Genomic DNA, 26,104 nt, shown 5'->3' with positions numbered 1-26,104 from the left:
TAAGCCATGCTTTTTAGAGGCAGACAGAGGCTTACCCATTGTCTCCCTGGATGGAACAATTAGTCTGTTCTACCATGTGACATATCGCATCCACTTGTATGCTATGTTCGAGGACGCGTGTATTCAGCACATAATAGTATTCTTTTAATTGTCTTTCGGTGTTGAATTTCAAATACCTACCTGGAGAGGCATGCACAAAAGAAGAAAAGAAATATTTTTTTAAAGGTTAAAAATTTTGAACACTACTCTATTTTATAGCCCTTTAAATTTCATATATTTAATATATACCGGGTGTATCGAAAGCCTGGGACCATAAGCGAACTTAGTTACAAGTAAAGGTCGGGTAAAAGATGGAAAGTTATTGGAAATAGACGGCTTTCAATCTAAATTGGTGAATTTTTTTTTCAAACGTCCCAGACGTTTGGAGTCGATACTAGTTAGGCGCCCAGTAAGACATGGTTAATTGATTGATTGATTCATTCATTATATTTTCAGCATTAATGCACTATAAGGCAGGATCCACTGATGAAAGAAGACGAAATTGAAACTAGTGCTCTGATTGGCTTAGTATTCTGATTGGGAATGGAACGTGGAACGCTTACAAAGTGGAGTTCTCTATTGCTTATACAGTGAAACCTCTGCTAACGGACACCTCTATAAAGCGGACACCTCCCATAACGGACAAATTTTGTAATCCCCAAACATTGTTATAGGAAAAAGCATATTGGCAAACCTCTCTAAAGCGGACACTCTCTAGTACGGACACGGACAGTCTTTACTGTCTTTTATAGGTATTATTTACCTCCATATTACGGACACTTTCTCTGCAAAAAGTTGAAAATTATAGAATAAATACACTTTTTGTAACCCATACGTGTATCTGCAATGAAGGACATGAGAATGTGACAACATTTTACCTCCTCAACTGTCTGCTCAGCAACCCAGAGGAAAGGTCTCCGTTTAACAACACTCTCATGCCGTTTGCTTGCATTTCACTTTCACCCAAACTGTTTTAGACACAAAAGTGATTGACAGTTGACACCGTTTGGGATGACAAGTCATTTTACTGTCCCGCTGGAATCTCTGACCAAGCAGAAGACAAGTTTGGTATTTTTTGACCGCGGTAGGCATATTGTCTAAAAAAAAAAAAAAAAAAAAAAAAAAGTCATTATTGGACTGCAATTGACTCACAAATTAAAGCAACATACCGAAAACGTAGTAAGTAGCGATAAGTGTAAAATACAGAGAACTATAACATCTTATTTCCATGTTCTGCCTCGAACATCGAGTATTGGATGGCACAATATAATGCAGGTACAGTAACGTCTGGTAATATTCATAAATACATGATCTAAGCAAAAGTATTTTTTTTTCCTAATTGCATAGTACTTTGTACTAATTTACGTAAAAAGGTATCGAAACCTCTCTAAGGCGGACACCTCTCTATAGCGGACAATTTTTGATTCCCCACGGCTGTCCGCTTTAGAGAGGTTTCACTGTACTTTTTTTTTATTTTTTTAAAGGAAAGACATTAATATGTAGTATTGTTACGTTCTCGAAAACAATTTTCTAAATTACTATTGTTTATTAGGTAAGAGGTAACGACTTGTGTCGCCGTCAATGGTGCACGTAGTTCTTATCTTGCCACAATGGCGCTACAAGTGATAACACTTCAGCCATCTACATATTTATGTACTAACTACTTGCAACGTCAGGAACTGGTTCAGAACGCAGTCCCGGTGCATGTAATCTATTGATAGCAAGCGAAAGATGATTTGTCAGAATTTGTAATTGTCGCTGAAGCAATATAGTATTTGTTTAAACAACGTTAAATTTGTTTTAGACACTCTTCGTATTATAATGAAATGCATAGTTGAAGTGCGAAATTTATAGCTTTTCATTCGTTGAATTGATTTGATTTCTTAGAGAATTTATAGTTACGAATGTAAGCCGCTGAAAGCGGCGATAGTTTTGAGATAGAACGCCGGAAGTCACAAAGACCTTGCCCCTAGTATGATAGTCGGGCATTGGTACTTAAAATGTAGAAAATATGTTAAAGACCGTCAGTATTTCGGGGAGAATTGTAACATGAAAATTTCTCTTCTTAACAAGATTTTTGTCGATAACACTATAACAAGGAACATTTTCTATGACATATTGGAATAAAAACGTACGTATCCAATGGGTTTCTCAGATAATATATTTATTCCTTACATGTGAGCTGTGTATTTCCAATTTTGGTTATCTTTTTGTTAAATTTTAATGAAAGTGAATGCGAAATCTTTAGTTTTATATTGCACAATATGTAGGCTGGAGACACGTATGATTAACGAAACTGAATGATAATGGAAGAATTGGTAAAATAGTGATTGGGTCTTAGCAGGGTACAGAAAGCCTCGGGGAAAAAAATCACAGATCACAAATTTGTATAACCTCGGATGGACTCCTATCAGCACAGGTCATCGCTCTATTGCAAAACAATTCTAACTCCAATGTAAACTAGTAGAGTAATTAATTCCTTATTTGATAAATACTGTAGCGAGTAATTAATATTTCCCTCTAGAACTAACATTGGTCCATTTCTGAAGTTATAAATGGTGTTCATCTGGTAGCGCGTGACAAAATGACGCATCATCTTTGATGCATGACCATTCTAGAGAATTGGAGTAAACATACCCGTCGTTTGTGTGAAAACAGCTTGTTTTCGACGAAGTGGTCGAAGCAAGGTGTGACAGAACGAAAAAAAAAAAAAAAAACGGCGTAGATGGACACACCACAAATGAAGTTGCCCGATTTGTAGGTATATCAAATTCATGGTGGACAAACACCGTTGCGTGGGTTTCCTCGGGGTTCTCCCGTTTCCTCCCACTTTCTTCATTCCACCATTTTCATTCATTCCTCATCATCACCGTCTCCTTCAGCCTAACCGGCATAACCGTGGGACGTAAAACTCAAAGATTTCATTTCATAGGTATATCAAAGATAAATTCTAATCTGTCTACCAGGGAATGGTATAACACACGTGCAAAGGCGTTGAGTTGAGTTGATTTTAGTTTAGCGTCCCTTTCAGCAACGAGGCCATATGAGACGCGGACATACTGATTAACGTGGAATCTGAACCACATGTGCTCCCGCCGGGAATCGAAGCGTGTAAAGGAGAAATGAAGTTAGAACTCGTGTTGTGAAGAGATCGTCACCTAGTAAGATCATCGACGAGTTTCACCCCTTATGAACGAAAGTCATTTTCAAACCAGAGAAATTGCTACAGTTCTTGAATACATGTTCATTCTAACCAATTTCCGAAATAATAATGCAATGGAAACATCATGTAATGATGATTTGAATTCGAATACCATTAAATTCCACTTATCACTGCAGTTTACGAAGTTTGTAACGTATGTTTTATCATATAGGATATGAATACGTTACACGCACACTGGAAGGAAGGAGAATTTATATTCTTCACTAATATAATATAGTGTGTGGGCACCGTAAAGTCTAGTACGATTGAACAAAAGTTAAAAATTGTTAAATTCAATGACTCTGAGTAAAAAATACACCGTAGTACAATAGGAAATCTAAGGACAAAAATAATTGAATGAAGGACTTAAATAGGATATAAACAGCTTTATGAATATTATATGCTTTGAAATTGTATAATTATTTTATACAATTAAAAAATTTAAAAAATGTTTAATTGTAAAATTATATGATGTTTATACAATTAAAAAATTTTAAAAAAATGTTACAACAAATTACGCAGAACTCAATTTCAATCAACGCATATGAATTATACATCAAAAACGGTATAAAACTCATAAGTTAATATTGGCCAGGGATAACAAATGGTAAATATAATAGTTAAGTTTATTGCTGTACTTGCTTCAGTTGTGAAAAATCGAATAACACATACAATAATTAACAGTTTCATAATTCGCGCATTATTCAAACCAGCCACAGTAATAATTTTTATACTGGGCACACACTTACAACCACAAATTTCAATAAAAAGCCAACTAGAATAATTTGATTCAATTTTGACATTTTACAAAAATTTTACCTTCCGGTTGTATTGCAGCCTGTGATCTGGTGATTCTAGACAGTGCTGCAGTTGAACAAAATTTTAATACCAAAAGCTACTACCAGTTGTCACTGAGAATCGAAAAAGAAAGTATTTTGCCTTCCAAACCAATGGTTCTCGACTGATGTGTCGCACATACTGGTATGTCACACAGTCCCCTAAGGTAGTATCGCGAAAATTTAGAAATTAAAAATCATGAAGAATTGAATAATTATTAGTTAAAATCGAGACAAACTGTACCAGTCAACACCTCTAGCGGTAGCAATAATGCTCACTGCTATATAGAGTCATTATAAAAACTAATTGGTTTCACTATTATAATAGAAAATATTTATAATAAAAATATCAAACACGCTATATCCTGGACGTTCAAAATTGTGACATCAGTCAAAAAGTTTGAGAAGCACTGTTCCAAACGAGTTTAGATTCGAAATAACGTATTATCATAACATCAAGCCATGAACTTATTCTTAATTTTATAACGACGAAAGTTGTAGTAATAATATACATAATAAGATGTACAATTATCTTTTAAGCAAATTCTTTGTCTTTCCTTTTGATTGACATACTACAAGTTGCACGTCTTCAGTGGGCTCAAAAACGTATACATTGGACTATAACTGACTGGAAACGTGTGTAGGGCTATTCGTCGAGCCTCTTGTTTTTGTCGGTAGTGTAGTTATGCAAGGATGCAAGTGCACCGAAAGCACAACGAAGCGTTTCACCTACAGTATATGGTGAGTGTGGTTGAAGATGAAGGAGGTTCTGGGGTGGTGTGAGAAATGTTTTTCGTAATGTGACTTAGATGAATGTGAACTTGAACTGGTGTGTTTATTCGGAGATTCTTAGTCACCAGATGTTGTCCTTTCTCCAGGATCATGATGAATAAATATGTAGTGAACATTCGCATCTAGCAAGATGACAACGACAGAGTTTATAGGGCTTAAAGCATATTTATCTGGTTTGAAGAACATCCAGACACCCTATTAGACCTGGCCTACAAAGCCCCTAGATTTACATCTAATTAAAAATCTGTTTATAACTATTTAGCCAGCGGATGAAGCGCAGAAATAGGTTTTAATTGGAGCTATCTGGTCCAGTAATGGACGAATGCATTTACGTCGATATGACGAACTTGAAACACCTCTTGGGAGTCAATTTCAAACAGAATCTTGGCGGTTATCTGGTCCAGAGTCAGTGTTGTGTGGTATTAGATACATTGTATGTGGGTGACTTCTTTCGTCAGGTGTGCGTAATAAAAGCATGCTAAAACATCTTTATTATTCCGATATACTCAAATCTGTTACGGCTATTAGCTCTTAGTGGTGTCAGATTGATATATATATATATATATATATATATATATATATATATATATATATATATATATATATATATATATATATATATATAAATAGTTACATAAATGCATAATGAAAGAATACTTACATCAACATATTTTCATGTTCATTATTCATTGGTTTATAGACCCTATCTGTTCTTTCTTCATTCGTTTCCCTTAGTCTAAAGGCAAGGGCGCCGATCGTGGGGGCCGGGGGCCCCTCAAAGCTCACCTGGGCCCCCTATCATATTTATGAATATACAATATTTGGCATAATTTGAATGCATTTTGCCTTAAAATCCCCACACAGACATACACACACACACACACACACACACACACACACACACACACACACACACATATATATATATATATATATATATATATACCTTCTGCATCTGGATGGGCCCCCCAAATTTACAGAGAAATCGGCGCCCTTGCCTAAAGGGCATAATCATGAGACGTTAAATTGAAATATTTAATTTCATTTTTTTCCTCTGAGATGTATTAAATACAAGCAATAAATGGTTTCCGCTCCATTGGGAACTTATTGCAGAACTTAGTTTGGGAATTGCAGGTCTAATGTGTTTGTATTTTGTCATTAAATAAAAGTCCCAAGGCAAGTACGATATATCTTTTACTCGCAAGATTCATAGAAGCTGTTTACCCGAGTGAAAGTGGTAACGTAACACGAAAGAAATCCTTGCTTGGGATTCTGGAACCATGTTTGACTTACAAAGTGTTTTGTGTGTTCTTATCCGTGATAGATACAGATTTGGATGATCGTAGCTAACACGCAACGCGACTCTAATTAATCACAACTCCATTAGCTAATGACAATTGACGTCATCGTATGTTGACGGGAACTTGATGACTATTTCATTTGCCATTAACATTTTCCTCTGTTTGTTCTCAGACGACTTTGCTTAAGTTCAATGAAACTGTTTGAAAGCAGTTTATTTGCTGTGAATACGTTTCCCTTCATAATGGTGTGCTTATTACCTTGACAACAGAATATAATCCATCGCCAGTGTCTTTGAAAACCTTATTACTGCGAGAGAAGTAATTCGTTACGTTACCTAGTTTTAGCATGACGTCATTGAGTAAATAATAAGTTATCACATAGCTCTTCAATGTAGTATTGTGTCTAACATTCTGTGTGGAATTATCTTTGTGCACAAAAGCTTTCCTTACCCAGCTCAAAGGATTTTTGAAAATGCCTAGATTGTTCAATGTGCGTTAAGATTATTATGTACAGTACAAGCAGTGGCGTAGTTAGGATTTGGTTCCAAGGAAGCAAGGCGATTGCCAACCTGAGTTTGAGAATTAAATATATTTTAATCGATCGTCTATTAATATACTAGGAAAAAATGTGAAATTCGTATGTCAGTGGAGGGCCGCGGTGGCTCAGTGGTAGAGCGTTCACCTCTGGTGCTTGGGGTTCCGGGTTCGATCCCAGCCCCCGCCAAGTGGACTTTGGTGTGGACAAACACCGTGTGCGTGGGTTTTCTCGGGGTTCTTCCGTTTTCTCCCACTTTCTTCATTCCTCACTCATCATTACCATCTCCGTTAGCCTAACCGGCATAACCGTGGGACGTAAAACTCAAAGATTTCATTTCCTTTTCGTATGTCAGTGAAGGATCTTACCCCGCAGACAAATGTGAAATAAAGCTCCTGCGAACACACGTTGAATATTTGTAATCTCATTTCAACTGATTTCATTTTAGAAAAATAAAATGGAAATATTCAGTTTTATCTGTGTACTTTTTACCTGAAAGAAAATGTTGACACAAGTTGATGTTGAAACCTGCTGATTGCAGTCTTAACGGCGAGAATTGCGGACTGGTTAATCTTATGTGATATGCTACACACAAAAATTTAGCAATGAATCTAACCATTTATTCTATACGTAGAAGAAAAAGGAAGCATTCTCTTGGCCTACCTAATTTCCCGGGCTACTTATTCCCCTCTCTTGATTTTCTTTAATTCAAATATTTACCTTCATTTATAACTAAACGATGTAAATATTCCTTTGCTATAATGACTAAAGTCTCGTTATGTTGATACGCGTGCAAGTTGATGTGGGACACCAGTTTCGCTTATCAGCTCCTCGTAGTTTTGGTGTTACTGACGACGGCCGACTTGAATCTCAACTAACAACTGTCGAAAGTATGATAGGAGAAACAAAGGAAAGTAACAAATAAGAAAAAAGAGTAGGATGGACGAAAGAAGGAAAAAAAGAACGCAGTTCTTACATGGAATGAAATCTGACAAATACAGTATTATTTCTAAACAAAGAGTATAAGAAAATGGAAAGTCAGTGAAATTCCTAGAAATGGCAAGAAGGATTATTGATGTACATGGAATACGAGAAACTAACAAATTCATTTCGGGGTGGGGGCTTGAGCTCGATATCCAATCCCTAAATACGCCACTGTGTACAAACGAGCAGTTATTATACTATTATTTATTTGTGTATTTTGTGATTAACAGCTTTACTTGTTGGCTTGAATTCATTCCCTTGTCGTTGACCAATTAGAATCCCAAGAAATAGTGTGATTAGTAAGTATCATACCGTTCCATAATTAAAATTTGATTTAAAACAACTTATACAGGATGATTCAGGAGGAATGTCACATAATTGTGAGGCGATTCTACTTGTAAAAATAAACCGAAAAAGTACTGTGAACATGTGTCCGATTTTTGATCGTTACGGAACTGGATCGGGTTGAAGACTGCACACATCCATGAATGATTGTGAAGACTGGGAATATTACTTACCGAAACACTGTGTAGGCGCTGTGATGGACAGAATAATGGTGGGACACATGACTGATCCAGCTTCATCTGTCAAAAGTGTTCAAAAATTTCCCCACCCATCGCAATGCACTTGTTAACGCGTTGCTGGGTGTGTTGTGTTGCACATTGAACATAATCTCGGTGGGCTTTAATGCGGGCAGAAGCGTCGATGATGCGAGCGACAAGTTCTTCATGTGTATCCATGTTCGTAGTGTACACATCCCCCTTTAACCAGTCTCATAAACAGAAACCTAATGGGGTTAGGTCTGATGATCTGGGAGGCAGTTAATGGGTCCACCACAGCCAATTCACCGTTGAGGAAATATGTTATTCAGATACTGGGATACTAATCTGGTACAGTGAATCGGTGTGTTCATTGGGCATAACACTCTAAACAATAAAGATTCATCTTAGACTGGAGAAGTGGTTATCCTTCGTTTTTTTATCATCATTTGGCCATGAAACAAACACCGGAAAGATATACTAATCCCGTATACAAACGTGTTTTGTTGGAAAATATAACTCGTAGAATATGGTGCTTTACTTTTTAAAATTCAATACTTCCAGTGTACCTTAAAAATGTAATAAAGGGATAACGGAAATATTTTTTAAATATTCAATTAGAACTGAACAATCTGCACAAAATTTGCAATCGATCAGTGAAAGTGGCATCTTTCTGAGATATCACAGTCAAACGAACTGGCCACAAACATATAAACTTTTCTTGACCACAAATATATAAACCTAACATTTTAACATATAGATTGATAGCGACTATTAAAAATTTTACATACGTTAGCTGTTAGCTTAGTTATGCATGATGCTGCATGAATAGTTAGAACACATTTGTAAGGGTTCTGGTTATTTAATTATATGTAGATCATTGGTATCAAGGAATGATATGAACTATTTTCGTCTTTATAATGAATCGTTTTCGATCTAGAAGGAAGACACCAGCTTGAACTCGTTTTTGAAATCAAAGTTTTGCATTTTTTTTTCACGTTTATGTCTGTGATCCTTGAGGAGGGTAATGAGTGAAAGAGTCATTATGTCTCCTTCTAACAATAGTTCTTAAGGTAGATAACATTTTAATGATTATGACCTTTGCAATACGAGCAACAAAGGATGGATAATTTGCTTTTAGTATTGACGAAGATACTTGCTTAGATATCGTGTTACTATTCCGTCTGATATTGCAACCTCCTTATCTCCTTTCGAATGGAACAATAAAGTAACAGTTGTTTCTAAGTCACTGTTCGTAATGTTTAATCTCTGTCCAATCTGCGACCATATATATATATAAGGTCTTCTTGCTACTAGTATGAAATATTGTGTAAGGCTTCTACTAAAATTTCGGCTACTTAAATATGTAGCCAACATGCAGAAAATAATGAGCATTTTGTTTTAAATAGTAGTATTGAGTTATAATGACGTGCACTTTTTCTAAAGATAACCAAGAAAGTTCATCGCTTTTTGTGGAGGTCTCTGTTCAATTGTTCCTCACACCGTGAGTTGAATGCGAATGTAGATAAGACGAAAGTCAGTTGTTGGTGTGGGTATATCCAACATACAACTTGGTTCTGGCAGTTCAGTTACACCGTGAACTTGCGTAAGGACAAAGTGAGCATGAGACCTCCACAGAGTGTTGGAACTGCTACCAGCTGTTAGAGCATCAGTGAAACTGTTAGCAATTGAGCCGTGCTCAAAAAAAACTCAAATCTATGAAGTCAGCACTTCCGAATCGCAAAGGGGTCCTCCGGTTATAGGACAACGCTAAGCCTCACGCAACAAGGATGACCCGGGACGCTATCCTCGCCTTGGATGGGAAACACTATTGTATCCGCCACACTCCACGGACATTGCAGCGTCCGATTATCACCTGTTCCAATCCTTGGACAATCACCTTAGAGGACGCCAGTTCAAATACCTAGTAGAGGTGCAAAATGCACTTGATAACTTCTTTGCTTCACGGCTCACCAAGTTCTGTCGCGATGGAATCCATGGCCTTCCAGAACGTTGGCAGAAGGTCGCCGATGCTAATGGGGACTAGTTTTAATCTTCCAGGTAAGTCTTACGTGACATATCGATGTTCGAAGGTGGTGGGTGAAAAAGCGACAGAACTTTCTTGGTTACCTTTATATTGTGAAAAAAATATATGTAACTGTACAACTGGCTGAAGTACCTGGCGTCGCCCACGAATAAAGAAGTGACGAAAAAAGGAATCTATACAGCCAACGGTCTTCTTTCCCTATAATTACGTAAAATTATGTCAAACCAACGATGTGGCTTCAACCTTAAATATAACATTAGAATTCGAAATGGTCTAGTCCATTCCTTATAACTACTAGAAGTACGCCAAGCGAATGGTGTAGTTTCTAATTCTAAATTGCCTACGGTCTCTGCTCTACAGTTTTCTAGGAGTAGACCAAGCAAATGGGATGGATTTGTGTAGCGAACATACGAGGGGCCGTCAAAAAGTACCCGGAATTCTGTCGTAACTCTTTATTACCGCAATATAAGTACACATTTACTTAATCGCTTTCAAAGTTGACATCTTCGGAACTCACACACACTTGTTTCACTGCTCTTGCGATTGGTGGAAGCACCAACGAAAGTCCTCTTTTGGTATCTCAAGAAGTTCAGGCGCCACATGGTTTTGATCTCTTCTGCATTGGCGAAACGAAAAAGGCCCATTTTTAGGTTTAGGAAGAGCTAAACATGGTGCTGAACTGTTTTTAAGGCTATCAAAGTCTCTGAAGCAGATTTCCCCCAATTGCACATGAACTTGATGTTTGCGTTTCGCTTGACTTGCTAATTACACCAACTGATTACCACACTCTCTTTCGTTCAGTTACATTACTCGTATACTGCCTTTTATGATGTGTTAATACTTGTCAAAGTCATAATTAAGCTTCATAAGGACTGTACTGTGCAGGATTCATTGTGATCGCATCACAAATGCCAAAACTACACCAACATCCCTTGAACTTTTTGCTTTCCCCTCGTATATTCTACATTATATAAGATAGTATAGTGTTTATCTTTCTAGTTAGGTTTTCAGATTCACAATTTATTAGTATTAATTCAACATTTCTAAATATCTCTTATTCCTTCTTCAGGGGTGCCCACAAGGGGAGCTATGACGCAAAGTGCGTCATTGAAATATTTGGGGGGGGGGGGTAAAAATCTGTATAAATATGTTTGAGGGAGTGTAAAAACCGAAAAGAATTTTTTTTCATGGAAGAACACCTACGGGTAGATAATTGGGGGGGGGGGGTGCGTCATAGACATAAGGGTGGGTGGGCACCACTGCCTTCTTACAATAGTGCTACACATACGCACATACTCGTAATTAAGCATATGAGACACATAATAATGTCATTTTTCTTCCAAAACATAGTGTGAGGATTTGCTGCAAAACGATTCTACCATTGCTTTACAATGTAGTAGTAAAATTTTGTGAGTTTTCTTCATATCAAATCAAAAATTGTTATTGCTCATCTCCATAGAAGGATTCTCTTGGTAATTTTGACATATTGTGATTTTCATTCGCATGACTCGTTCCTGTACCTTTTAGAGCAAAATTTCCAATGTCACTATATGCAAAGTAACTTCATAAAAATATCTTATTAATCAGTAGCGATGTATACGTCAGATATATTAATAAGTGATGGAAGGCTCTGAACACAAATATTTAAAGTGGAGGAGGCCTTCTTCGATATTATCAAATAAAACAGCTTGTAAGCAAAAGCATTATTCTAACATTGTTACACGGAGAGCATTAAAAAAAAACCCTCTTTTGGTTAGATGAGCATTTTAAAGACCAGCATGAAGAAACTGTTTCTTTGGAAATGTTTTTAAATAAGTATGTTCACAGTAAGTTATGAGTCCGTCACAGTGATGTCATGCACTGATGTTTTGAGTTTCTGAAGTAGTCAAAAGTGAATACAGTCTTTTGATAGTCCATAATTGATAGGAACTAGAGTCCCCAAATATCTGCATGATATTAGCGTGAGTGTCTTATGATATTAGATTTTTATTATTACTTTGCGAATATTTTATTACTGTGCCGATATCTGATTTTTCCATTTTTTCTAATTTGGTGATACTGATAGTAGTGATGTAATGTAAGAATTTTTGGTTGATATACAGCCGACTGCTTTCAAAAATATAGTGTATATGCTCCTACGCATACGCTGGACTGTAAAAGTAATAGGTGGGTTTGCGACGTACTTTTCCATATACACCCCGTTTACACCTCTGGTTAATACCTCTCTCTGATGAACCACCAGTTTATAAGAAAAATTACTCACATTACATGACAATTGGCCTTATTGTTTGTATTAAGACTTAATTAGGTTACATGTAAAATTAGAGATACCTACGTGTGGAGCAGCCATGTGCAACAGTCGGCTCTCGGGCCTGTTGCGACCCACTGAACCTTTTTAACCGGCCCACCCAATCTACTATTGAAAATGTATTTTTTACGTAATCTCTTAACCTGAATTGAATTTTTTTCTGGTAACTGATTTTACCTTGAAAATATCCTTCACATTGGAACATCCATTGTACATCCGAACACTGAGAGACTAGTTCAAAACATGAAGGATTAAATTTCCCACGAAAACAGTAAGTAAATAGATTTGTCTGTTCCTATGTGTTATTGTACGATGAACAATTTTTCTCTATAGAATATGGCTATTCAGTTCTTGTGAAAATGCTATACACTGTCTCGTACAGCTCTCGACACCAGTAAGTCCTGTGTAGTTGGTACGCCCTTTGTCACAACTTGCACATCCCTGGTTTTGAGGTAGTTGCGGTGCGCAGTATGTGAACAATCATTCTAACTTTACGGTACAGAATGTTTACCGATCCTAATACCAGCTGATCCGTCTGGTGTTAATAAGTGTTGGTGAATTGCAATGCAAAACCATGTTCAGCGCTATTAATTTAACACATTATATTAGTTAAGATATTCTGATTAAAATTCATAATTTTTAAAAATTTCTTACCCATTTTTAGCTTAGAATACAATTAAACTATAACCAGTTGCCTGACGGTTTATGTTCCTGAAACTTTATTCCTTTGGTATGAGACCTAGACGGTGAGCAACCTGCAACGTGTAGCTGACATGTTGGTTGCCTACCCTGTAGGTTTTATTGGTAAACCATTCAAGTATGACAATATTGCATTTCTCTCGTTCCAAATTCACAACTGTCGTTTCAATGAAGAATTGCCCATTTCATCAGGAAAAAAAAAAAAAAAATGAATATGTATTTTTTCACTCACTTTAAGAGCCAGTTGAACAAATAATAGTTCATAGCATCGGATATGAAAAGAAAAATGTCTTTGCATTGTTTCAGTTTGATTACCTGTGTGATTCAGCTTCATTCCCCGCACGTGCACATAAACTTCTTTTTCCTTATTTTGATGTGAAGAAGTACATCTTACAGTTTGTAGGCATAATTCAATAACATCCAGTGTACATATGTATTTTAGTCAGTACTAACATACTAATAGATAGTAATTACTAATAAAAAAAAAAAGTGAAACTATATACGTCCGTGGAGACTCTTGCCCCTTCACCAAGCAAAATATGAAATGGCGCGACTCTGTACAAGATACTTCACACATGACTTGACAATTCATCAGTCAGTTGAACGTCGCAGTCTGAGCCTTCATAGAATGAAGTAGTAGGAATGTTTTGATGGTCTTCATCATCATAGGTGTTCCTCCATTACTAGCAGGTCACTTGCCGCAGCTCAGAAGCTTCCATGCTCCACAATCTTCAGCGAACCTCTGTGTCTTTTCGCGTACGATTTCTCTGTTTTGATACCGTTCACCAATTGTACTCTTCTTTGCCCCTCCCTCTCTTTCCTGCCACCATCCTCTCTTGCACGTCCCTCATGATACAGTTCCTTCGTGTTTAATATCCCAATCAGTTTCTCTTCCTCTTTTGAATCTAATATATAAAATTGAAAGAGAGTAATTTTGTGACTTCATAACTTTTGAACCACTCGATCGATCTCGATCAAATTTTCAACACAAATGAAGTTTGAAATTGGGATGGTTTTTATCATTTTACTTTGAGGGTGCAACTAACGGGAGAGGGAAGGGGAGGAGATATTTAAAAATGATAGAAAATGACCGATATTAGTGTCTAATCCATAGTTTTCGGGGTCGCTCAGATGAACAGTGACACTTCCGATGCTGTTTAAATCTAAATTCAGTCCCGCAACTTGAGGGAGGGGCGATATATATATAAAATGATCGATATTAGTGTCGAATCCATAGTTTTCGGGATCGCTGAGATGAACAGTGTCACTTCCATTGCCGTTTAAATCCAAATTCAGTCTCATTGCCCTTTATATCCAAAATGAAAAGTATTTTCCCTGTGCGGAGAACGGGTATTCTGCTAGTAATATTTAAAATTGTTATTTCGTCCCTCACCATTTCTAACACTCTCTCATTCGTTTTCTGGTCGACCTAGCTAATTCTCTTCATTCTGTCCACACCCACATTTCAAAATCTTCCAATTGTTTTTAATCACTTTTGCGTAATGTCCATGTTTCTAACCTATACAGTACAATACTCCAAACGAACCATTTTATGAGTCTTTTTTTTCTCAACTCTTTATTCAAGGTCCTACAAAATAGACTTTTCTTCTTCCTAAATGCTTCTTTCGCCATTCCTGTTCTTGCTTTTCTTTCACATTCACATTTCATATCATTGCTAATAACACTACCCAGGTATCGAAAACAGTCACCTGTTCTGTTTTCTCCCCTCCTATTTCTCTATTTGACACCAGCCGCTTCGTTCCCATCTCCACAGCTTTTCTCTTTCTAACATTTATTTCCATCCCATATTCTTCACAGCCCTTTCTCAATTTTTCTAACAATTTATTAATTCTTTTTTCAGTTTCCGCAACAAGCGCCATATCATCTGCAAACCGTATACACCTAATCATTCTACCTCCTACCGAAATGCTGTCTTGGTTGTGTAGGCTCTTTTCCACTATCATTTCTAGATAAATATTAAATAATGTATACTAGAGATAGCATCCCTATCCAACCCCCTTCGAATTTCACTCTCCTTTGTCCTCCCCTGTTCTAACACCCACTGTTGGTTCATATATATATATATATATATATATATATATATATATTATGAGTCTTTAATCTTTTCACTTTAGCCCAACCTTCTTTAGAACTCCCAACAACAATTCAGCGGTCAAAAGCCTTTCCTAGATCAATAAATACAATATACACATGTTTCCCTTTTCTATGAACTTTTCAAAGCTATCTTTAATAATAGAATTGCATCTCTTGTGCCCTTACCTCCCCTGAATCCGAACGTTTTTTTTTCTAGTGCTAAACTACCGCCGTGATCACTATAGTGCGCAATCCTTCCTACCCGATTCATAAGTGTCTTCGTAAAGGTATTATTATTATCGGGGAGGTGATGTACGTTATGTTACGATTATATCACTTTCTGGAGGACATTTTATTCGAGAACAAGAAACTGACAATAGAAACAATGACAGAAAAACGTAACACAACTAACGAATGTAGCTTTTAAAATTACCTGAGACTCTGGATTGGATGCCTTTGTAGATGCACTACAAAAAGACAGAGAGAGAGAGAGAGAGAGAGAAAGAGGGGAAGGGGGAAGAACTGTTATTATGAGGCCGCATTTTCTCTCGCTAGGATGCACTTTGCTTCAATTTAGCTGAGAATAGTACCACAGAAGATGAAAAGCTCTTTCCTCTTATTTTAAATAATAAAGAAAAATGTGAAATCTCGTCCACTGGAATATGAGGCTGCTGTTTCATTAAATGAGATTTTGCTAGCTTTGAAAGAAAAGGAGGCTGTATAATTTGAATCTTAAGTGGCTTCACTCTTGTGCATTTTTTATTTTCTAAATATATATATATAGCAAAAAAGTAGATATGAGAGAGATTAAATCAAGAGGTATTGCTGTTACAGTGCTTTCTTTCACAGCGATGCCTGTAAAGGTGAATTTACTCGGATTAGTATGATAGCTTTACTTTTTCTTCCAAAATCCTCTCTTTTTTCCTGACGTGGCTACTGTCCCAGTTTTGTTTTTGATTTTGTATAAACAAATGCTATCGTTTAAAGGAAAGTTGTACAGTAGTATTTTAGTTTTTGATCCATTTTATGTCCCCTCTCCAGTCTGTGTAAAGTTATGAAATATATTTCCAGGAACTACTTAGATACTCGGAACTTTTATTCTTTCCAATACAGATAAATAGTCTGACAGAAGAGTTTGTACGAGGAATGATCAAAAGAAGGTTACCAATCCTTTTATTGCTTATATGTGAGACAAAGCTGGAAGATCGGCACATCTCATGATAGAGGACACTCAACACTAGTTCTTGATATAATTACAGTTTTTGTTCAACCGCTTATCACAACGGCAGGTAAAGTTTTCTATACCATTTACATAGAAATCCGCGTCAATTTCTCATCGCCACCGTGAGGCAGCGGTTTTTAATATAATCACATGTCAGATAATGGTGCCCAGCCATTTTTTTGCTTTAGAACAGAAAAAGTGAAAGTCACCCGGACTAGGTCAGGGCTGTAGAAGCGATGCTGTAGTCGTTCCAAGCGTAACGTCAGTGGTTGAAGTGTTAGGTCTACCGCTGTGTCTAGGGTTGTCATTAATATATCTCTCTGTTTCTTTGAAGTACGACACCACCTCCCTACACGTTGCTTTGAAATTTAGCCCTCCCCATACACCCTTACAATCTGCCTATGAATCAGCAAGTTTAGTGTTTTTGGCCCACAAGAATCGCACCAGTTACCTCATTTCTACGCTTGGCCAATTTTCTAGACGAGTCATCATTTTTAATGTCCGCTTGTTTTTCGGGTATACATGATCAAAATCCGAAGTCTTCAAATCTGGACCAAGACATACATGTCATTAATCTACAAATACATTTTCGTTAAATTACAGTGAATAACAAAAATTGTATGCTTTGTAACCTTTTTTTCGATCATCCCTCGTATATCAACTTCTTTTCGCGAGCTTTCTTGTAGCTATGAGGATGGCGTATGCACCGTTAGCGCGAGAGACCCAGGTTCGATTCCCGGCGGGACTTACGTGATTCGAATTCCACGTTAAGCTGTAGGTTCACGTCTCATAGCCTCGCTGCTGCACGAGACACTAAACTCAAACTAATTCAATGCTATTCTATTCTTTTCATTGTCTTACTAGTTCCATTTTATTTATTTATTATTTAAAATGGCGGAGTTAAGGCATAACCTTTTCTTCCACTCAACCATTTCATTGTGTAATATTTATTAACATACGGAAGAATATAATATGTTGATGGAAGTTTAACATACTGTGTTGTTGATACCAAATCTTTTGTTTAACGCCATACGCATATGCTCTGAAGTAACGAATGATTAATAAGAAAATTATGGTGGGAGAATAACTGAAATTAAGATAGTGAAAGGAAGGGGGTGTATACTGTGAAAAGAATCAAGGATATACTGAAAGAAACCAGGTATATTATCGTTTCCTAGATGTGCTGGAATCGAACGAAGAGTCTTTCGCACCAAAGACGAACTTTCCACTACGGAACAACCGTGCATCCTAGTTATTATTAGCGTGATGTTAGTTCTTCTTTTTGTATTATACTTCAAAACTTGTCCAACGGAATACAAACGTATTGGGGTATTTTTATGTTAGTACCTCAGAAATAATTTTTTTTTAAAAAAAAAAAAAAGACATGAGAGAGGTATTTCCCTTGTTTGTATTCATGTTCTTTCTAGTGGAAATAAAATTATGTATACTCTGAATTATGTTCGTTTTGTATCCAAGAAAGTTTCAAACAGCTGTAAGACTACATCTGTGTGAGAGTAAATACTGTAAAACGGTACACTACGACGGGAATACGGCAACTCCAGCAGGGATGCATCCACGAAGGGTCCACTATGTCCGGACCCTCCCAAAACCTTCGAAACTGAACACACATGTGTACACTTTCTAACAAAACTACTCGTATACTTGTTTAACGGAGAAATGATTGATGATTGTGAGCATGAAAATTTGATCTGACTCTTCATCTGTATTGTTTCTTTTATAAAAACACCTAGTTTTATTATTTGTCTTTGAAAATATAGTGGAAGTATCTTATAATTACTTATCGCCTTTTCAGGTGCAAAATAATATCCGCTCAATACTACATAGACATAGTGGCTTGTAGTATTCAATCTCTCAAAGCTTTGTGCTCTCCCAACAAAAATTTCTAGGTACGCACTTGGATAACTAAAACCAAAAAGTATTATCGTATAATTTATCTCTGAGGCAAAGATATGTTGACGAGAGGTATGTTATTTATTTCGCTAGCGTACTTGGTTAAGTGTGACTTTCTTATCCTGGTAATACGTAATATCAAAATTGGTCCTCCACGCTGGTCCAGTGGCTGGCGCGTGTGTATTTAGTACACGATATCTCTAGACTCTCGGTGGGAGATATGGGGGATATGTGACTCTCGGTGAGAGAGCATCGAAAGCACCAAAGTAGTTCGGTAGTCTAGTGGCCACTTCAAACTGTGGCTCTCGTCAAATGTAGCTCTAATGCTGACACTGAACGTAAATACAAATTTATCAACGAACCAAAATAAAGATTGTTTGAGGTGTGGTAATCTTAACAGCTACTCCTCAGCCACATAAAGTAACCCATAATCAGTAAAAGTCTTTATTCCCTCATATTTATTAACAACAACTTGTGCCTCACCACGAGGATCATCGACCAACCGATAGAAGCCATCTACGAAGAAGTACGAAGAAGGACACGGAGAACCACGAACACTCCCTGCAACTCCTCCATGCAAAATCGGCTATAAAAGAGCATGTCGAGGGACAGAAGACATCAGTTCCAGCTGATCACTCCTACCTTTCTCTTTTTCGCGCTGCTCTGGGCAGGAGAGGCTTTCTAACCTTACCTCGGCGCTGCTCTGGGCAAGAGGTTTCTATCCTATCCCCGTGCTGCATTGGATAGGAGACACCAACCTACGTCCGCGCTGCACTGGGCAGGAGACACCATCCCACCTTCGCGCTGCTACCGGCAGAAGGTCCAACCTCATAGAGAGAGAGAACTATTACTTAGAGGAAACTACTTATTTTTAACATAGTATGCAAAGAAGTTGTATAGAACTTTCGTAATAAAAAGGTGAAGGAAAAGAAAAATAACCCGTGTACCGTCTGTACTATATATATTTTACAATATTTTTAATAGGCATATAAATATGAATTTTCTTAACTATCTTATAAATACACGTTTGTGATTAAATTTTCATTATATATTTTTTTTTTTTTTTATCAAACGAAAGAAGTCCTCACTTAATGTTATTACGCTGTGAAAAGGAATTGCAAATGATGTTGGTGGTGGTAATTTTAGAAAAGTTTGAGGACTAGAGTTATTAAAGCTAATAAAGCCCAACTTTCTTTGGTCTTTCGCTTGTGATCCGATTACAATGAAACGAAACGTAATGATCAAAAGGAACTTCTGAGAAGAAAGAAAAAAGAACGTCTTTCATGATGAAAGATTTCGAAGAAAAAGCTGAGGAGGAGAAGAGCTTTATCCAATTTCTTTAATGTAATACCTCTACTCTTTGTTTTTAACAGTTAAGTTGATTTTCTAAAGAAAACGGGGAGTACTTCTACTTTGTAAACGAGTCCCAAAGAGCCATTAGATGAATTCTGTTATTTGCGCTTGCTACAAATAGTTTTATTATAATTATTTCGTTTATCAGGTATTGGTGAATAATTTACAATAAAAACAATGTTATACAGTAACAAGTAACTTTGCCAAGTATGCATCATATAATGAAAAAAAAAAAATCTTTCGGTCTAACGTCTCACGATTATATCCTTTTGGCTGAGGGAGACAAATGATTAAGGTGAGTGGTGATGAAATAAATGATGGAATGAAAATGTGGGATGAAACATTAGCATCACTAGAAAACCCACAGACACGATCATCGTCATCAAGTGTTACATAATGTTTACCCTGTTTAGTGTGGAGTCACAGTCAGTACCAATGCATGCATACGAGATGCGGTCTACACCGTAACGTGGTATTCGTTCTCTAGATGAGGTGCCATCGGAAGCGAAGCCGGTTTCACGCATCTAAGACGCTTATGCGAATCATAGTACTCTATGCTGTATGCTAACCATATGTCACTACTTACCGTTCTACGTTTTAAGTCCGTAATATCTTGTATCGGTTATGAACATCCTTAGTACTGTACTTTCGCGTTAATTTACTTTTTAAAAAATCGTAAGATATCCACCTATTTTAAAGCAGCAATTTCATTGAGGAATACAGACATAATGCTAACTGATTGCAGTTCTTTTTTAGGAGCAAAAGTAGAAATTTCTATGAAGGAATGGAAGAAGCGTGTAGGCAAAATTATGTTTAGAGATTGAGAATTGCTTTTGATTAGTTATATTCCCTAGAGCTTTGCGCCCTTCCGTTTCCTTGACAACGATTCTCTGTGATGATCGTTTTAACAAATTTCCCTCGAATGTTTAATCAATATATATGTATGTTTAACTTTTCTCTGCAAATTAAATGGAATTTCCATTTTAATAAGCTTCTAAAACCTTGATACAACACACAAATTAGTAATCGATTGTTCGCATTACATTTTCACGTAGGTATTTCCGTCTCGTAGGAGATGTCAACCTATAAACTTAATACTTGTCAACATCAGATGTGGTTATGAATGCAGTTAGCTAGATAGAATGGACCATTTAGAAATATTTTTAGAAATCAACAGCTGGAGGTCTATAGATTCCAACGTACGTTGTAGTATTGCAAGTGGAGACCAGGGATTTCCAGATTCGCGAGTAGGGATGGGCAAAACTTTTTTTTTTTTTTAATAAAGCAGGAATCAGTTTCTAATAATCAGAAATTAACATTATGATTTTCGCTAAAACGGGTTTCGGTTTATTTAAAAACCAGTTTCTGTTTTGACTGCAAGAGTTACAAGTTTTACTGAAATCAGTGTGATTTTAGCCGAAGACGGTGTCCGTTCTTGTTCTTGAAGTGCTTGTTTCCAAATTAACAAAGAAGCAAAAATTTTAAATAGGAAACCAGACCATTTTTGGAAAACCGTTTTTTTTTTTAAATTTTGGAGTACCGTTTCGGTTTTTCTTAAAACCAAAAACTCAAAGCCAGTTTTGTGTCTACGACTACTCGAGCCCATGTGAGCTCGAGTCCTATAAGTGGACCGCGAGCAGGAGGCTGAGTCTGAGCGAGTACGAGCCTAATGAGGTGAACAAGCATGACTTTCATTGAAGACTGCAAACCTGAACTCGAGTTAGGGCGAATCTGACCTAGTATACGCCTCATTGTTATCAGTGAGGGCGAACTTCATTGAGGGCGGTGTAGTGTTTTCCTAATCTTTTTTCTTTGTTTATTACATTGGTTATGGTATGTGAAGGACTGCTTTTTGTTTAAGTCCAAAATTACAAAGGTTGTCGAAAAAGTATCCGACACACTTTATTTTCGCGAAAACTGCATGGCGTAAGTTGGCCAAATTTTGCGTCGTGGAAGAAGGGTTCATGGTGTCTGTAGCCTGTAGATGGCGTTACTTCCATTTGTATCTTCCGTTGTAGAGGAGTGGTTATGTTGACTGCTCTTCTGTGGTCTCGACGCGGATGAATTATAAGGACAAGGTGTACGGATAGAACGCGAGAACGAAGTCACAATCGACTCTGGATACATCCGACCTCGCCAAGACCTGACAAAGCTCGCAAAGACCCAGAGAAGATTACCAGGTGCGTAGCAAAATCAAACCAATGTCGATTGTGTTGTTTAATTGCCGAGGCAATGTGCAATATACCACACATCTGTCTTAACATTCTCATCTCTGCCATTTTTACCTTCTTTTCCTTGGCCCTTATAATAGCTGAGGTTTCACTATACTTCATTCTACTCCATTACCGGTTTTATTACCGTAATATATATATCTTACCGTTGCCGTTATATATATAACTTACTTGTTACACAACTCTACGCTCATTCTTTCCCAGTTTAGCTAGCCAAATTGTATTTGTGTTGGATTTCTCTATAATGTAATCCTTTACCCTCGTCAAAGTACCGTCCAAATAAAATCGGCAATCTAAAATCTCGCAGTTTGGAATTGGCAGTACAGTGTGCGGAACTACCATATTAAATAATTGGAGAACTTAGGATATGAGAGACTTGTATGGAATGCGTTTTATCCGTTACAATAAGCAATTAACAAATACAGGGTGTTTCAAAACAACATCGACTTCACTTAGGAACCAGTATGTGCGCTATCGAAAAATGTATGATTCAAAATCCTAAGGTACTTCTGCAACAATTTTTATAGAAGTAGTTTCGCTACGGGCATGTAATTTGAAGTACTCATCAACTACCTCTATAAAAATTGTTGTGGAAGTACCGCAGGATTCTGAAATATGTATATTTGGATAGGGCACATACTAGTTTTTACGCGAAGTCTTGACCCGACTACTTTAGGTCCCATAGTTTTGGAGCTATGGACATTTAAAGCTCAATTGTTCATGTTTTCGACAGCCTGTAACAGCGAAAGGAAGCATTTGTGTACCCAGGTTGGTCTATACTTTTTTGTCTTATCTTGATGTCAGGAATCACCTCCCAAACGTTGTCGGTATTGCTTTGAAATACCCTGTATATTACGATTTTTAAAACTACCCATTATTCTAGTCTAACAAAGTAATTGCTTTAGTGAAAAATTTACGATTTCTCTTAGAGAAATGTTAAGCAAATACCTTTAAACGTATAAGCTGAACAGGAAATACAAGGCGTGTTTGGAAAGTAACCTCCAATTGGTCACTGTGGGTGAAGTAGTGGAGGCTGCGCTATCATCTTTGCACAGACGTGCGCTGTAGATCAGGTTGCATCCAGCCGTGGTAGAGTGAAGATTGTCTGATCGCTAGTTTCACTTTTGTAGCGTCTCAAAAGGTGTGCTGCAATAGAAAACCCCGCCAAGTGCGAGGTGCGAGCTGTTTATACGTTTTCTTACGACAAAACAATACCGTATTCGGCAGCAGCTCTCCATCGGGAACTTTGTGCCATGTATGGACCAAATGTGATAAGTGAAGGAGTTGTTACTGAATGGGTTTGTTCATTTAAAAGTGTACGAACAAACATTCATGACGAAGAGAAGAGTGGCAGGCCATCAGTGGTCAATGATGAACTCGTCCAGAAAATTGATAGGATGGGAAAGTTCGTAAAAATCGACGTTTCATAATCTCGGAACTTTCCGATGAATTTCCAAAATTTCCAGGACTGTGTTATCTCTTCGCTTTGGTGATGATGAGGATTTGAAAGATGAGGTCACAGGGTGACTGTGACTCAAGGCGCAAGAAGGAGATTCTTATGCTGATGGAATTTCTAAGCTAGTGAAGAGATATGATAAATGCTTGAATGTTTTTGGAAACTATGTTGAAAAATAGAGCAAAGAAGTAGTTTTCAGATGTATATAATAAATTCTTATTTACTTTGGTGTTTCTTTTTTTAACCAATCGGAGATTACTTTGCGGACAGCCCTCGTATTTTTCCTTTATTTTTGGAATCTTTTGGATGTGCTATTAAATTCCGGAGGTTACTTTGCGGACAGCCCTCGTATTTTTCCTTTATTTTTTGGAATCTTTTGGCTGTGCTATTAAATTAAGTTCCCTTGATTATAAAGGTTTTTCTGCTAACAGAAGCAAATCGTTTTTAAGAGAGCAAATTGTCCAACAAAGTGTATGTGTGTACGAAGTTCCTCTTCTTGCTTCCGAGTTTTTATTGTGATCATAAAGTTTATCTTCACATATAAAAGTCAGGAACTTTTAGCCAAGTTATAATACATGACTTTGCTGTTGGTCGTGCAAAAAAGAAACCTATCTCTCGATTGCTTTTTCAAATACTAGTCAAAACTCCAGCCAAAAACTTAAGTCCTTTCATAACTGTCTACACACCGTTTGGATCAGCCAGGTCAGTTGAAATAAGAAAGAGTTAAATTGCTAGGTTAATATTGGAGAACATTTGTCATAAGGAAAACGTATGACACAAACATGACAAAAATACTAAGGAGCTCTTGGGTGTAGAGAAATCTTCCTAACCAATATGCATTCAGATTATAATGACATGTTCAATCATGTTTCTTTTCATTTATAATATTCTTTGTAGTGCGCATTCACGCTATAGATATTTTTCTCTAGAAATAACATATATATATTACCACATCTGTGAATCAAATGATCGTATTATGTAATTCCACTTTGAAATGCAGATAAAAAAAAATCGTAGTTCACCGCAAAATTTAATTTTGTTACGTCTGTAACTTAGTCTTGTTTTAGTTTGGCCGTATATGTGTGAAACCATTAATTACTCATTCTTCTTTCTCTCCGTCTTTTCCAGCTTATATGGAGGTCACGTTTCTGATTAGTCCTCTGCATAAAGCCCTGTCCCGGAATATTTTTCCGTGTTAGACCTTTTTCCCTGAAGTTATTCTTAGCCACTGGAGTCTGGAGTTATTCTTCAATTTCCTTCTTGGTGTCCCTCTACCTCTCTTCCCATCCACTTCCATTACCATTACTCCTCTGACGACATAGTCGTTCGTTCTCTCATTATATGACCATACTATAGTATTCTTCTTTTTTGGATCTTTTTAGGTATCTCTGTAATGTAGGATATTCCTCCTACTCTCTGATTCGGTCTCTTCTTCTTGCCCCACCCATCCAACGAAGCATTCTCATTTCGATAATATTTAGTCTTTTTTCCTGTGCTTTCTTTATTGGCCATGTTTCTACTCCGTATATCATTGCTGGCGTAACCACTGTTTTGTAAATCATTCCTTCATTGTTTATCATGATTCTGCTGTCACACAAAACGCCACATACTTTCTTCCAATTTCCCCATTCCTCGTGCATTCTGTTTATTATTTCCACTCCATTTTTTGTTTATTGTTTTTAATTTTATTTTCTTCTGTAGCTTTATATCCACGTTTTCAGAACCGAGACTATAAGAGACGCAAACCTGTAGTTGAACGTGAATCCGAACCGCATATTCTCTCAGCTGTTATATATTCTGACTCTCGTGTACGAAAGACAATCGGTAGTATTATATGGCTGTTTTGTTCGTATGTTGATTGAAGTTTAACATTCCTTTTTAACAATGAGCCTGTATGAGACCTCAATAGGTTAAAGGGAATCCGAATCATCGCAATTTGTTTAATGCTTTCTCATTGCGAATCGAGCTCGAGACCCCTTTGCACCAAAGGCGCGCACTTATCCTAATTCCCTGCGATATTAATAGAAATTTAGAGATCATTTTTACTAGTGTTACCCGTGAGACGAGAAAAGGCAATTATCGCGTCTCGCCTCTCGAAAAATTATCTTTTCTCGATTCTCGAATAATTTGTCAGTGGTAGAGCGCTTACCTCTGGTTCTTGGGGTCCCTGGTTTGATTCCCAGCCAAGTTTGTGGTGAACAGCATCGTGTCTGTGAGTTTTCTCGGGATACTCCGTTTCCTCCCACATTTCATTCCACCAATTCTTCCACCATCATTCCCTTGCCTTCATCATCCATCTCCCTTAATCTAAAGGGGGGCGCGGTGGCTCAGTGGTAGAGCGTTCACCTCCGGTGCTTGGGGTCCCTGGCTCGATCCCAGCTCGCGCCGTGTGGACTTTGTGGTGGACAAACACCGTGCTCGTGTTTTTTTTCGGGGTTCTCCCTTTTCCTCCCAGTTTCTACATTCCACCATTTCAGTCCTCTCATCATCACCGTCTCCTTTAGCCTAACCGGCATAACCGTGGGACGTAAAACTTAAAGATTTCATTTTTTCCC

The 26,104-nt window shown here is 37.2% G+C and overlaps 1 protein-coding gene across 4 annotated transcripts in view; it reads left to right on the top strand.

Annotated features, from left to right (window-relative positions):
- Tpst (tyrosylprotein sulfotransferase) overlaps positions 1-26,104 on the top strand; it is a 532,464-nt gene that overhangs the window by 233,910 nt on the left and 272,450 nt on the right. The window lies entirely within an intron of this gene.

The sequence above is a fragment of the Thermobia domestica genome, chromosome 9 (genome assembly GCF_964235325.1).
Source record: "Thermobia domestica chromosome 9, izTheDome1.hap1.1, whole genome shotgun sequence".
NCBI lineage: Eukaryota > Metazoa > Arthropoda > Insecta > Zygentoma > Lepismatidae > Thermobia > Thermobia domestica.
The sequence above is the reverse complement of the archived record's forward strand: the minus strand, read 5'-3'. Positions and strand labels throughout refer to the sequence as shown.